Source organism: Rattus rattus, chromosome 12 (genome assembly GCF_011064425.1).
Source record: "Rattus rattus isolate New Zealand chromosome 12, Rrattus_CSIRO_v1, whole genome shotgun sequence".
In the NCBI taxonomy this organism is placed as follows: Eukaryota; Metazoa; Chordata; class Mammalia; order Rodentia; family Muridae; genus Rattus; species Rattus rattus.
In genome coordinates this window covers 84,844,996-84,857,815 of record NC_046165.1, presented here as the reverse complement: position 1 = coordinate 84,857,815, position 12,820 = coordinate 84,844,996, and positions in this window count along the sequence as shown.

Sequence of the window (12,820 nt, the reverse complement as noted above, 5' to 3'; positions counted from 1 at the left end):
TAACCAGCCATTCCTGACAAGCAACAGCCTTCTGAGGACATGACCTCAAGCAACCCAGGACTGCCTGAATCACTCTGTCAAACTGCTACTGTAAAATACCTTCTGTGGAGCATATATATATATATATATATATATATATATATATATAGAGAGAGAGAGAGAGAGAGAGAGAGAGAGAGAGAGATAGAGATATATGGAGATATATATAGAGAGAGAGATAGAGATAGATAGAGATAGATAGACAGACAGACAGACAGAGAGACAGACAGACAGACATGGATTTAAGTGCATAGATGTGTGTGCATAATTCAACAATGTTCAGATATCTAGGGTTTTTTTATATATCTCTTTCAGAAGCATAACTTCTAGAGAAAGTTATGCAACACAGGTGGATGGCACCCTGGAGCTCAATTTGAGTTCTCTCCTTCCCTCTTGGCTCCCCCCATATTAAAAGCAAGTGTTCTCAGAGTCCAGGTTCCAACCACCTTGAATGCCTATTCTCTTAAACTCAGTTATCTGTGGGCTGCGACCCTAGCTCCTCCTGTATCTCCAACTTTCCCTCTCTCCATTTCAGCTCCTAGTCCCCTGATGCCTCGTCACAGGCCTTAACCCTTCCACTGAGACCTCAAGGGATGGTCAAGCCATCCCTGTTCATTTAGAGACCCATAGGATGCTCATTGGCCTTTGACATCAGATTCTATAGCATTACCCTGTGGAAAGGATAGTTCCCAGAGAGTTGGTGTCTATACTGCTGCTATTGACTTTAGCAAAGGTTTTTGTCCCCTGATAGAAACTGTCTTGTCTGATGCTGCTCTCTTCTATCCTTCTTAGCTTTCCTTCTTACCTCCCATCTCTTCCCTCAAAGCTGCTTCAAGGTGCTCATCTCTCTCTCTCTCTCTCTCTCTCTCTGTGTGTGTGTCTGTCTGTCTGTCTGTCTGTCTCTTTATCTCTCTGTGTGTCTATCTCTCTATCTAGCAGATATTCACCCCTGCTCTCCAATCCAGTCTCCACATGAGTCACTTTGCAGCAGGTTCTATATATTCTGGTATGCTGTACATATATGGCTCCTCAAAACAATGTGTTAAAAGATTGGTCCATGGTGAAGTGGATTTGGGAGACGAGACACTTGGAGATAATTGTATCCTGTGGGCCTGACCTTATCAGTGCATACACTCATTCATGTAGCTATAGTTGGACTTATTAGGAGGTAGTGGACATTTGAAGTAGGGCCTACTTAAGAAGGCAAGTGATTAGGTATGTCTTTGTCCTTGGTTACTTTCTCTCTCTTTGTTCGCTGACCATCGTGAGATGAATGGCTTTGGGTTTGCTGCCCACCATAATTTTTTGCCCCACTGCTGACCCTCAAACAGCGAAGCCAATGGCCACAGATCAAAACCTCTGTAACCACAAGTCGAATATACACGTTCTTTAAGTTTCCCAGGAATTGCTTCTCAGCAACAGATGCCTTCCTAAAATATCCTGTTCCTCTTTTGGACATGTTGCCTCATTCTTTTAAAAAACATTCCAAAGTCAGCATATTCCAAATTAAATGGCTTATTTCTCTTTCTCTGCAAATTATGACTTTCCAAGTCTCCCAACTGCTATGTCTCTGAGAGGGCCCAATCGAGTCTGAGAGCCCAGGCTCTGTGAATGTGACTTTGTGTTCATAGTAAGATCACATTAAGATAAGGTCTCACTTGAGTAGGTGCATTTGATCCTATAAGAACACTGTCAAATCAGACAATACAGAGAGAGCATGAGGCCAGACACAATGGTGTCTCATGACAGGGATAGAGATGCAAGAGAGGCTACAAGGTTACTCTTGCCCTACCCGCCCTGTCCGTTGGTGGCTTATTCCATGGAGGTTCCCATTTCCTGTACATCTATCTGTCTAGCTCCTCAGAATTGGTTCCTCGTGCAATGGTGATGAGACTCCACACCTTTTGCTCTCTGGCCTTTGCCAAGCACTCTGCTCTGGCTGCTCCATGCACACATTATCCTTCCTACAGGGGTTGATTAACACGATCCAGAATTATCAAGGCAAGTAATGTCTATGTGAAAACTTTGACCACTAAAAGCAAAGAAAATGATGGTTCTTATCACAAAGTACCAAAACTACTATATACAACTATGAAAAGTACAAGATTGAGAAATGACAGTGCTCAGAAAATGTTACCTATGGTGGCTAATTTAAAAGTGTGGAGGAGGGGGTCCACAGCCATCTCCATTGCCCTGCCTTAAAAACCAATACTGGCCCACAAAAACTCTACAGCTCATTTATACAGAAATGACACTTGTGAACGGCTGCTAGGGGCTTCCAAAGTCTCTGGGAGGATCACAAAGTCATGCCTGCAGATGGTGCAATGAAGAAAACAGCAGCAATCCTGATGACATTGCCCCAGAAACAGCAGATGCAACAACACCAAAAGTCCTCAGTCAAAAGGATAGTGAATACCATAGCCCGGCTGTTATCCTCCACTGCTTCACCACAAACTGTCCAGGTCTGCTCTCTCCCATCTTCTGCTTGCAAGCCCAAGTTCTGCTGAGGGTAATCAGCAAAGAGTCCCCTTATGATGATTTCAGGAATGATATTCATATGATAAGGTACAACTCTTCCCTCAAATAGTGGAATCTTATAAGTCAAAAATATGGCATACAGTTATTGTAGGAAAGACTAGAGGAGAGAAGAATATCCTATCAGACATTTCTTGCAAAGTGTGCTATGTAGGTCTCCACACTGCTCAGGGTCTGGCTGAGCAACAGCTGTTACCAGGTGACCCACACAGCTGTGGCTGGAGTCTATGGCACACATGAGGCACCCTGGGCAGAGAAGGCTAAGCACTTTTAATGCAGGGTCACCCTGGTGTCATTCTCAGACAGCTCTGAAGAGTAATCAAACTTCTAAGTGAGCAGAAGGAGATTCGATGTGTTCTGTTGTTAATCATTGTCCATTACCCAGAAATCCCTAAGAATAACACTACCCAGCCAGTTAGTAACTGAAATATTAAGATTATAGCTTTTACTCTTGGTTAGTAAAAAAATGGGACTGAAATTAGTAGGAGAAAATAAACCAGTCTAACATCGATATCCCTAGAAGTTGTTCCAGCAATTAATCTTATCAGATACAGTCCTTTTAACATATACTTCCTCCATATGGAGCCCAGAATACAGACAAGCCCCTCATCTCCTGCAGGCCTTTCCACTGCATGTGAGGGTCCACCAGGCTGGCCTTGTCATACAGCCAAGGGGTACATGATAAACAATGCATTTCTCTGGAGAAGCTTGTGTGTCATTCAACAGTCATAACTTTAATATAAACATACTATGGAAACATTTCATTCCCATGAATAATGCTTAAACAGAAAATGCCATCTCATTATGACTGCATGTAAGCTGGTGAGGAAGAGAGGCTGCACCCTGTGCCATTAGTAGCCATTTTGCCAGTTTTCCTGCTGAGTTTGGAAGAGAGGACAGAATGACTGACAGTGTGATCCAAAAGTACTCAGTCATAAGTCTTGAGAGTCCAGACAGTATAAGTTTATGCCATCTAGCCAGCCAAGTAGGGCATCAGGTGCCCACTACTCATTGTTCCATTGCCGTGAGATAGGTTCTCTCACTGAACTGGAAGCTCTTGGACTTTTGGCTAAGATAGATGACCAGAAAATATACCTTGGCAAAAACCTATCTCCAGCCCCAGTGCCAGGGTCGCAAAGGGGTGTGAGCATGTGTAATGGCACCTGGCTTTTTATGTGGGCAAAGTCATGTTAATAGAATCATCTCCCCAGCCGTACAAACTCATGTTCAGCTCCCTAGACATCTTGTTTGTGCTCTTGAGCTCATCGCTATTGTAATTGTTAGCACAGGACCAGTGCAAGACTGGACTTCCCAACATCCTGTTAATGTAGGAATAAGGGAACATTAGCTCTTCCTAATCAATTTATGCAGCGAGAGATAGATAAAGGAAGGGAATATTCTCAAGAAACCTCATGTCTCTGAATATCTATAGACAGGTAATGGTTTCTTAGGAAAGGAGAGATTTTCTTCCATATATACACTGGTAGAGAACCTATACTCCAGTAAACAACCCCTCACTCTTATCCAGGAGCCTGTAAGTAACCCTGAAGAAATCTGTTTGGATCATCAAAATTGGGAAAGAGGGAAAGAGGGAGAAAAAGAAGAGGCATGAAGTATAAGGTAACAGAATAAAATAATAGAGGGGAATATTATAATAAATACACACACACATACACACATAAACACACTCACACACATTCTCACACACTCACACAAACACATACACACACACATACACACACACACATACACACACACACATACACACACACACATACACACACACACACACACAGAATTGCCATAATGAGGGGGCTGCAGACACCTCAGTGGTTAACAGAGCAAGCTTCTCTTCCAAAGGACCTAAATTTCACTTCTAGTACCACATCAAGATGCTCACAACCATGTGAAACTTTAGCTCCAGAGAAACTTCAGCTCTGGTCGTAGAGCCATGCACTCACGTGCAAAAGTCTTCTCTCTAATACACATTCACTAATAACTTAAAAATAAAAGCAAGAAAGTAATCTTCTTTCAACTAGCCCAAAGTAAGATAGCCACACAAACATAATTCCACATCTAACAACGAAAATAACAGAAAACAAAACTCATTGGTCCCTAATATCTCTCAACATGAGTGGACTCAATTTCCCATTAAAAAGACATAGACTAACAGACTGGTTACAGAAAAAGAACCATCTCCCCAGCCATGGAGAGATGAATAAGGAAACACACCTCAATGGCAAAGACAAACACTACCTCAGAGTGGTAAACAAAGCTGGAAAACAATTTTCCAATCAAATGGTTCCAAGAAAAAAGCTGCAGGAACCATTCTAATATTTAATAGAATCAACTTTCAACCAAAAGTCACCAAAAAAGATAAGGAAGGCCACTTCATACTTGTCAAAGGAAAAATCCACCAAGATGAACTCTCAATCTGAATATCTATGCTCGAAATGCAAGGGCACCTACATTCATAAAAGAAACCTTACTAAAGCTCAAATGACACATTGCAACTCACACAATAATAGTGGGAGACTTCAATACCCCACTCTCATCATGGAAACAGAAAATAAACTGAAGCACAGAGAAACTAACAGAAGTTATGAACCAAATGGATTTAACAGGTATGTATAGAATATTTCATCCTAAAACATATATATATATATATATATATATATATATATATATATATATATATATACCTTCTTCTCAGCACCTCAGGGTACCCTCTACAGAATTGACCATATAATCAATCACAAAATGGGCCTTAACAAATACAAGAAGATTGAAATAATCCCATGCATCCTATCAGATCACCATGAACTAAAACTGACCTTCAATAACAACAAAAATTACAGAAAATCCACATATACATAGAAGCTGAACAATGCTCCACTCAATGATAACTTGGGCAAGGAAGAAATAAAGAAAGAAATTAAAGACTTTTTACAATTTAATGAAAACAAAAGCACAACCTACCCAATCTTGTGGGACACAATGAAAGCAGTAGTAAAAGAAAAACTCATAGCTCTCAGTGCCTCCAAAAAGAAACTGGAGAGAGCATACACTAGCAGCTTGACAGCACCCCTAAAAGCTCTAGAACAAAAAGAAGCAAATACACGCAGGAGGAGTAGAAGGCAGGAAATAATCAAACTCAGAGCTGAAATCAACCAAGTAGAAACAACAACAACAAAAAAAAAAAACTAGAAAGAATCAACAAAACCAGGAGCTGGTTCTTTGAAAAAATCAACAAGATAGATAAAGCCTTAGCCAGACTAACCAGAAGGCACAGAGAGAGTATCCAAATTAACAAAATCAGAAATTAAGAGGGAAACATAACAAGAAAAACTGAGGAAATCCAAAAAAATTCATCAGATCCTACCACAAAAGTCTATACTCAACAAAACTGGAAAATCTGGATGAAATGGAAAATTTTCGAGACAGATACCAGGTACCAAAGTTAAATCATGATCAGATAAACTATCTAAACAGCCCCAAATCTCCTGAAGAAATAGAAGCAGTCATTAAAACTCTCCAAACCAGAAAGAGGAACACTCCTCCATTGTTGGTGGGGTTGCAGACTGGTACAACCATTCTGGAAATCAGACTGGAGGTTCCTCAGAAAATTGGACATTGAACTGCCTGAGGATCCAGCTATACCTCTCTTGGGCATATATCCAAAAGATGCCCCAACATATAAAAAAGACACGTGCTCCACTATGTTCATCGCAGCCTTATTTATAATAGCCAGAAGATGGAAAGAACCCAGATGCCCTTCAACAGAGGAATGGATACAGAAAATGTGGTACATCTACACAATGGAATATTACTCAACTATCAAAAACAACGAATTTTTATGAAATTAGGTAGGCAAATGGTTGAACTGGAAAAATATCATCCTATGAGCTAACCCAATCACAGAAAAGACATACATATGGTATGCACTCATTGATAAGTGGCTATTAGCCCAAATGCTTGAATTACCCTAGATGCCTAGAACAAATGAAACTCAAGACGGATGATCAAATGTGAATGCTTCACTCTTCTTTAAAGGGGAATAAGAATACCTTGGCAGGAAGAGAGAGGCAAAGATTAAAACAGAGACTGAAGGACACCCATTCAGAGCCCTGCCCCACATGTGGCCCATATATATACAGCCACCCAATTAGACAAGATGGATGAAGCAAGAAGTGCAGGCCGACAGGAGACGGATGTAGATCACCCTGAGACACAGCCAGAATACAGCAAACACAGAGGCTAATGCCAGCAGCAAACCACTGAACTGAGAATAGGACCCCGTTGAAGGAATCAGAGAAAGAACTGAAGAGCTTGAAGGGCTCAGACCCCATATGTACAACAATGCCAAGCAACCAGAGCTTCCAGGACTAAGCCACTACCAAAGACTATATATGGACTGACCCTGGACTCTGACCTCATAGGTAGCAATGAATATCCTAGTAAGAGCACCAGTGGAAGGGGAAGCCCTTCGTCCTGCCAAGACTGAACCCCCAGTGAACTAGATTGTTGGGGGAGGGCGGCAATGGAAGGAGGGGAGGGTTAGGGGATGTTGACCTGAAAACCGAGAAAGGAATTACATTGAAATGTAAATAAGAAATACTCAAGTTAAAAAAAAAAAAAAAAAACCAAAAAAAAAAAAAAAAAAAAAAAAAAAAAAAAAAAAAAAAAAAACAGGACCAGATGGGCTTAGTGCAGAATTCTCTTAGACCTTCATAGAAGACCTAATACCAATACTGTCCAAACTATTCCACAAGATAAAAACAGAAGGAATACTATCCAATTGCTTCTATGAAGCCACACTTATGCTTATACCTAAAACACACAAAGACCCAACAAAGAAAGAGAACTTCAGACCAATTTCCTTTACGAATATTGATGCAAAAATAATCAATAAAATTCTTACAAACTGAATACAAGAACACATCAAAATGTTCAGCCATCATGATCAACTAGACTTCATCCCAGGGATGCAGGGATGGCTCAATATACAGAAATCCATCAACCTAATCCACTCTATAAACAAACTTAAAGATAAAAACCATATGATCATCTCATTAGATGCTGAGAAAGCATTTGAAAGAATTCAATGCCCTTTCATGTTAAAAGTCTTGGAAAGATCAGAAATTCAAGGCCCAGACCTAAATATAGTAAAAGTAATATACAGCAAACTAGTAGCCAACATCAAACTAAATGGAGAGAAATTTGAAGCAATCCCACTACAATCAGGGACTAGACAAGGCTGCACATTCTCTCCTTACCTATACAATATAGTACTTAAAATCCTAGCCAGAAAAATCAGACAACAAAAGGAGATCAAAGAGATACAAATTAGCAAGGAAAAAGACAAAATATCACTATTTGCAGATGATATGATAGTAAACTTAAGTGACACCAAAAATCCCACCAAAGAACTCCTAAACCTGATAAACAGCTTCAGCAAAGTGTCTGGATATAAAATTAACACAAACAAATCAGTAGCCTTCCTCTATTCATAGGACAAACAGACTGAGAAAGAAATTAGGAAAATGATACCCTTTACAATAGTCACAAATAATATAAAATACCTCGGTTTGACTCTAACCAAGCAAGTGAAAGATCTGTATGACAAGAATTTCAAGTCCGAAGAAAGAAATTGAAGAAGATCTCAGAAGATGGAAAGACCTCCCATGATCATGGATTGGCAGGATTGATATTGTAAAAATGGCAATCTTGCCAAAAGCAATCTACAGATTCAATGCAATCCCCATCAAAATTCTAACTCAATTCTTCAAAAAGTTAAACAGAGCAATTTGCAAATTCATTTAGAATAATAAAAAGCTCGTGATAGCAAAAACTATCCTGAATAATAATAGAACTTCTGGGGGAATCACTGTCCCTGGCCTCAAGCTGTATTACAGAGCGATAGTGATAAAAAAACTGTATATGGTATTGGTACAGAGACAGGAAGGTAGATCAGTGGAATAGAACCTAAGACCCAGAAATGAACCCACAAACCTATAGTCACTTGATCTTTGACAAAGGAACTAAAACCATCCAGTGGATAAAAGATAGCATTTTCAACAAATTTGGTTCTGGTTCAGCTAGAGGTCAGCATGTTGAAGAATGCAAATCGATGATCCATTCTTATCTTATTGTACAAAGCTTAAGTTCAAGTGGATCAAGGACCACCACATAAAACCAGATATACTCAAACCAATAGAAGAGAAAGTGGGGAAGAGCCTTGAACATATGGGCACCAGGGAAAATTTCCTGAACAGAATACCAATGGCTTATGCTCTAAGATCAAGAATCGACAAATGGGACCTCATAGAACTGTAAGGCAAAGGACACTGTCATTAGGACAAAGTGGCAACCAACAAATTGGGAAAAGATCTTTACAAATCCTACATGTGATAGAGGACTAATATCTAATATATACAAAGAACTCAAGAAGTTAGATTCCAGAGAATAAAATAATCCTATTAAAAACTGGGCTACAAATCTAAACAAAGAGTTCACAGCTGAGGAATATCAAATGGCTGAGAAGCACCTAAAGAAATGTTCAACATCCTTAGTAATCAGGGAAATGCAAATCAAAACAACCATGGGATTCCACCTCACACCAGTCAAATGGTTAAGTTCAAAACCTCATGTGACAACATATGCTGGTGAGGATGTGGAGAAAAAGGAACACTCCTCCATTGTTGGTAGGATTGGTTTGGAAGTTCCTCAGAAAATTGGACATAATATTACCTGAGGACCCAGCTATAACACTCCTGGGCATATACCCAAATGATGCTCTAACATATAACAAGGATACATGCTCCACTATGTTCATAGCAGCCTTATTTATAATAGCCAGAAGCTGGAAAGAATCCAGATGTCCTTCAACAGAAGAATAGATACAGAAAATGTGGTACATCTACACAATGGAGTACTACTTAGCTATTAAAAACAATGACTTCATGAAATTCATAGGCAAATGGATGGAACTAGAAAATGTTATCCTGAGTGAGGTAACCCAATAACAAAAAAACACACTTGGTATGGACTCACTGATAAGTGGATATTAGCCCAAAAGTTCGAATTACCCAAGATACAATCCACAGACCACATGAAACTCAAGAAGAAGGACGACCAAAGTGCAGATGATTCAGTCTTTCTTAGAAGAGGGAACAAAAATAATAGGAGGATATATGGAGACAAAGTTTGGATCAGAGACTGAAGGAAAGGCCATCCAGAGACTGCCTCATCTGGGGATCCAGCCCATATACATACAACCACCAAACCCAGACAATATTGCTGATGCCAAGAAGTGCATGCTGACAGGAGCCTGATATAGTTGTTTCCTGAGAGGCTCTGCCAGAGCATGACTAATACAGAGGCAGATGCTTGCAGCCAACCATTGAACTGAGAATGGGATCCCCAATGGAGGAGTTAGAAAAAGGATTGAAGGAGCTGAAGGGGTTTGCAACCCCATAGGAACAACAATACCAACCAACCAGAGCTCCTAGGGACTAAACCACCATCCAAAGAGTACACATGGACAGACCCATGGCTCCAGCTATATGTGTAGCAGAGTACACCTCCCTTGTTGGGCACCAATGGGAGGAGAAGCCCTTGGCCCTCCCAAGACTGGATGCCCCAGTATAGGGGGATGTCAGGGAGGGTTGGTGGGAAGGGGTGGGTGGATGGGTGGAAGAATATCCCCATAGAAGCAGGAGGAGGGAGGATGGGATGGGATAGGAAATTTATGGGTTAGAAACCAGGAAAGGTGTTATCATTTGAAATGTAAGTAAAAAGAATCCAATAAAAATTTTTTAATTATCTTTTTCAATAGAAAGCAAAAAAAAAAAAAAACCCTCATAGTAAAAAAACCACATCATCATCCTTTTAGATGCTGAGAAAGCACTGACAAAATTTAACGCCCCTTCATGTCATAAGTGTTGGAAAGATCAAAATAAAATCTTTTTAAGAAATACAAAATGTCATAATAAGACTCATTATTATGTATAATTAACATATCCTTACAAAAAGAAGAAATTCCTTGTAATCAGGAAATGAGAAAATTCTTTGGGAAAATAAGACCATCAATGAGATTCCTGGTTACTAGTTTCTCTGTTTATTTATTTTTTTACATATTGGTAATTATTTTGCTATTTAAAGTCTTGTTTTTTTTCTGTTTCACTATCACACAAATTTAAGTTTGAACCTTTGCCTTCTGGTTTACTATATTTGTGATTTTATTTTTTAAAGCAAAACTATTAACCCAAACTCTACCTCTTACGCATCGTACCATCTCTTTTTCTCGAGGTTACCTTGGGTCAGGCATCTGTGTTAGTTAGTGTCTGCTGTCTCTTCCAAGTCTCTGTTTTCTACATAGCACTGTAACCTCCTACTGTAGGGAACTACTCCAGCTCCATTTTCTCAGTGGACCAAAATGAGACATGAACTGAAGCAGTGGCCGTGGAGTAATTACTGTTTTCTGGTGATATTGTCAAATATTTCTATTTTTTAAAGGATCATAAAATATATTCTAGTGGCAATCTATCTTATCCTTTAATTACTTTCATTGTACTTAATTTAGGTACTTAATTACATAAGAACTCTTTCCTAGATCCCAGGCTATATAACATCCACAAGCATTAAGCAGCTTGTGTAAAATACCACTCAGAGGGATGCCCCTTTCCCTGCCATGAAGATTGGTCAATGATTGGTGTAGTAGGGTCCAGCCCACTATGGAGAGCAAGCCAGGGGCATCCTTTCTCCAGAGTTTCAGTTCCTGCCTCTAGTTCCTGCCTTGGCTTTCCTCAGTAACAAACTGTGATTGGGATGTGTAAACCAAATAAACACTTTACTTCCAAAGCTGCCTTTGGTTAAGCAAATGAAGGCGCCATATTTTTCTAATCTACAATCCCTGAGGATCTATCTAACTGGCAAACCACTTGAGTGCAAAGCAAATCCAGGCAAGTTCGCAAGTACTTGGACAGTGCCAGACTCCATATATCAAGGAGAACCAGCTGATTCTGAGTCACAAACACAAATCATATTTAATCCCCAAATCTTGACATTTCTCACCATATAACAACTGCCACTCGCTTGTCTCTAAAGATTGTTTTAATGGGGGCAGGACAGCTGGCATTACATGGTGACATCATTTACTTTTCCTTTAAGCCAAATATCACCAACTTTCTAAAAAGAAATCAAGTGCATTACTAGATTATGTAATTATGGTGATTTCTTTAAAGGATAATGCAGTCTCTTAATTACAATGTGTGATTATACAAAGACCTTTTGAATATAAAACATGTGTTCTTGTTCCTTGGAAAGACTGGTCAAAAGCAGTTAGGAGACACAGGGGTCTTCCCAGAGGGCCATCCCACCCTCTACAGACCAGGAAAATCAGCACTGGGAGGGGAGGACCCTCCATGTGTCTGGGTAACATTCCTTTTAACTATGAGGGTCTTCTTTGGTGAAGTTCACCTGTCAATACAGATGAGTGTATCTGCAGAACAAGAGGAATGTTTTAGCTTTGTTTTATGTTTTTGGTTGGCTTTTTTTTTTTTTCAGAGAAAAGAGAGATCATGGTTCAGCATATCCAAAGTCTTTGAGGTCTTGGGAACTATCTCTGCAACTACATCTCTGTTATGTCTGTCAATGTGCATCTCCGTCATCATAAATGCTATGTATGTCCTGCTGACGCTCCCAAACATGAGGAACAGAATTCCAGCCATTTGCAGTCTGTGTAGACAGAGGTCCGCCCTGTCTGCTGCTTGAGAGGCCTGGCATGCTCATGCACACAATGCCCCTCAGTGACTGGCAGTCTCTCCCCTAGGGAAGGGATTTCTGGTTAAAAGATGCACCTGAGTTCTTCAACAAGCATGGGAACAGAGAAGACCCCACCAAGAATGCTTCTGTATGCTACGTTCTCCACTTCCAGCTCTACACCTCCTCCCCGTGTGTTCCAAGTTCACCTCCAGAATCAACAACTCTGCTAAATGTTTGCTTTAGGAAATGCTTGCACAGAAACCGACAAATGATGAAAGACAAGAATGCAAGGTGATGTGTGTCAGGTTCCTGTCAGGACAGAGGAGTAAGTTTCAATTGAAGTGAGAAGACAAGAAATCTAAACCCTGGGTAGTGCTACAAATCAATCTCTCTCTCTCTCTCCCTCCCTCTCCCTCTCCCTCCCCCTCCCCCCTTCCCCCTCCCCTTTCCCTCTCTCTTTGTTCACTTCCCATGGCTTCAA